The following is a 4289-nucleotide window of genomic DNA, read 5'->3' on the forward strand; positions in this document are numbered from 1 at the left end:
AAATCCCGTAAGTATAGAGAACTGGATCACCACTACAATTTTGTCCCCATTGCTTCTGAGACACTCGGCGCCTGGGGTAAAAGTGCTACCAGTTTTTTGAAGGAACTGGGTTCTAGGCTCATTGAAACAACAAGGGACCCAAGAGCTGCAAGCTTTCTTTTCCAGCGCCTCAGTGTGGCGATACAGAGGGGAAATGCGCACTGCCTCCAGGGTTCCTGCCCACCATCTGAGGAGCTGGAGGAACTCGACAACCTATGATAACCATCTTTGTAACCCATATGTGACTCCTTTTTTGTATCAGTTCAAATAAAGTAAATATATATGTGTACATACAAAAGAATGGGGTGGTAGGAGAAGATAATATTAGTGTTCAGTGAGAAACCACAAGGTCTCTTCTGAATACTTTTTATTTTCTTCTCCAAGGCTATGGATCCCACATTGGCACCAGAGGTAGTACCCTCACAAACTTTATATATATATATATATATATATATATATATATATATATATATATATATATATATATATATATATATATATATATATATATATATATATATATATATATATATATATATATATATATATATATATATATATATATATATATATATATATATATATCGTACCTAGTAGCCAGAAACGTCGTACTCAGTCTACTATGCAAGGCCCAATTGGCCTAATAAGCCAAGTTTTCCTGAATCTATATATTTTTCAATATTTTATTCCTATGAAATGATACAGCTATTCATTTCTTTATCTATGAGTTAAGTTCTTTTAATTTGAGGTAAAACTAACGTAGATATATGCCTGAACCTAACCAACCCTACCTAACCTAAACTCATATTACTAAGTTAATAATTTATGTTCTTAACATATTATAATAATAATATTTCAAATAAACCAATTGGAAAGAATATTTTGGAAATAAAGAAAATCACTCGGCCTATTAGGCAAATTTGGCCTTGCATAGTAGGCCGAGAAGTGCGTTCTGGCTACTAGGTACGACATATATATATATATATATATATATATATATATATATATATATATATATATATATATATATATATATATGTATATATATATATATATATATATATATATATACATATATATATATATATATATATATATATATATATATATATATATATATATATATATGTCGTACCTAATAGCCAGAACGCACTTCTCAGCCTACTATTCAAGGCCCGATTTGCCTAATAAGCCAAGTTTTCATGAATTAATGTTTTTTCGTCTACCTAACCTACCTAACCTAACCTAACCTAGCTTTTTTTGGCTACCTAACCTAACCTTACCTATAAATATAGGTTAGGTTAGGTTAGGTAGGGTTGGTTAGGTTCGGTCATATATCTACGTTAATTTTAACTCCAATAAAAAAAATTGACCTCATACATAGAGAAAAGGGTTGTTTTATCATTTCATAAGAAAAAAATTATAGTAAATATATTAATTCAGGAAAACTTGGCTTATTAGGCAAATCGGGCCTTGAATAGTAGGCTGAGAAGTGAGTTCTGGCTACTAGGTACGACATATATATATATATATATATATATATATATATATATATATATATATATATATATATATATATATATATATATATATGTCGTACCTAGTAGCCAGAACGCACTTCTCAGCCTACTATGCAAGGCCCAATTTGCCTAATAAGCCAAGTTTTCATGAATTAATGGTTTTTCGTCTACCTAACCTACCTAACCTAACCTAACCTAACGTTTTCGGCTACCTAACCTAACCTAACCTATAAAGATAGGTTAGGTTAGGTTAGGTAGGGTTGGTTAGGTTCGGTCATATATCTACGTTAATTTTAACTCCAATAAAAAAAAATTGGCCTCATACATAATGAAATGGGTAGATTTATCATGTCATAAGAAAAAAATTAGAGAAAATACATTAATTCAGGAAAACTTGGCTTATTAGGCAAATTGGGCCTTGCATAGTAGGCTGAGAAGTGCGTTCTGGCTACTAGGTACGACATATATATATATATATATATATATATATATATATATATATATATATATATATATATATATATATATATGCGAACAAGCCTGAATGGTCCCCAGGACATATGCAACTGAAAACTCACACCCCAGAAGTGACTCGAACCCATACTCCCAGAAGCAACGCAACTGGTATGTACAAGACGCCTTAATCCACTTGACCATCACGACCGGACAAAATGAGGTGATAGCCGAGGCTATATGAACCACCCCACCGCCGGCACTCGGATAGTTATCTTGGGCATAGCATTTTACCAAATCACCTCATTCTTTGGGGCACACGTGAGGAACACAAATGCGAACAAGCCTGAATGGTCCCCAGGACATATGCAACTGAAAACTCACACCCCAGAAGTGACTCGAACCCATACTCCCAGAAGCAACGCAACTGGTATGTACAAGACGCCTTAATCCACTTGACCATCACGACCGGACAAAATGAGGTGATAGCCGAGGCTATATGAACCACCCCACCGCCGGCACTCGGATAGTTATCTAGGGCATAGCATTTTACCAAATCACCTCATTCTTTGGGGCACACGTGAGGAACACAAATACGAACAAGCCTGAATGGTCCCCAGGACATATGCAACTGAAAACTCACACCCCAGAAGTGACTCGAACCCATACTCCCAGAAGCAACGCAACTGGTATGTACAAGACGCCTTAATCCACTTGACCATCACGACCGGACAAAATGAGGTGATAGCCGAGGCTATATGAACCACCCCACCGCCGGCACTCGGATAGTTATCTTGGGCATAGCATTTTACCAAATCACCTCATTCTTTGGGGCACACGTGAGGAACACAAATGCGAACAAGCCTGAATGGTCCCCAGGACATATGCAACTGAAAACTCACACCCCAGAAGTGACTCGAACCCATACTCCCAGAAGCAACGCAACTGGTATGTACAAGACGCCTTAATCCACTTGACCATCACGACCGGACAAAATGAGGTGATAGCCGAGGCTATATGAACCACCCCACCGCCGGCACTCGGATAGTTATCTTGGGCATAGCATTTTACCAAATCACCTCATTCTTTGGGGCACACGTGAGGAACACAAATGCGAACAAGCCTGAATGGTCCCCAGGACATATGCAACTGAAAACTCACACCCCAGAAGTGACTCGAACCCATACTCCCAGAAGCAACGCAACTGGTATGTACAAGACGCCTTAATCCACTTGACCATCACGACCAGACAAAATGAGGTGATAGCCGAGGCTATATGAACCACCCCACCGCCGGCACTCGGATAGTTATCTTGGGCATAGCATTTTACCAAATCACCTCATTCTTTGGGGCACACGTGAGGAACACAAATGCGAACAAGCCTGAATGGTCCCCAGGACATATGCAACTGAAAACTCACACCCCAGAAGTGACTCGAACCCATACTCCCAGAAGCAACGCAACTGGTATGTACAAGACGCCTTAATCCACTTGACCATCACGACCGGACAAAATGAGGTGATAGCCGAGGCTATATGAACCACCCCACCGCCGGCACTCGGATAGTTATCTTGGGCATAGCATTTTACCAAATCACCTCATTCTTTGGGGCACACGTGAGGAACACAAATGCGAACAAGCCTGAATGGTCCCCAGGACATATGCAACTGAAAACTCACACCCCAGAAGTGACTCGAACCCATACTCCCAGAAGCAACGCAACTGGTATGTACAAGACGCCTTAATCCACTTGACCATCACGACCGGACAAAATGACCATTCAGGCTAGTTCGCATTTGTGTATATATATATATATATATATATATATATATATATATATATATATATATATATATATATATATATATATATATATATATATTGGTGTATACTGGCAGCCGGTTTTCTTTCAAACATGTTTCATTGAATATGACCGCATATTCTGTATTAATTATTTTCTGGTGTAGGGCTTCTATCCCTCTAACTATTTTCTTAGCATCAGGGCTTAGCTGGGATAGGAGTTCTCCAAAACTCATTTTCGTAATTTTAAGGTGAAGAAAATAAGTGAATTACTATAGAATGTATTACACTTATTTACAGAATTTGCACAACGTTTCGAACTTTATGGTTCATTCTCAATGAAGAGATCTTACAATGCTGGTTGATTTTATACCCGCACTGAGTCAGGTGATAAGACAATAAAGGTGAAAACATGGGGGGATACATAAGGGATAAATGTGGGGTGAAACATAAGAACATAAGAATAGAGGTAACTGC

The sequence above is a fragment of the Procambarus clarkii genome, chromosome 29, assembly GCF_040958095.1.
Source record: "Procambarus clarkii isolate CNS0578487 chromosome 29, FALCON_Pclarkii_2.0, whole genome shotgun sequence".
Lineage (NCBI taxonomy): Eukaryota > Metazoa > Arthropoda > Malacostraca > Decapoda > Cambaridae > Procambarus > Procambarus clarkii.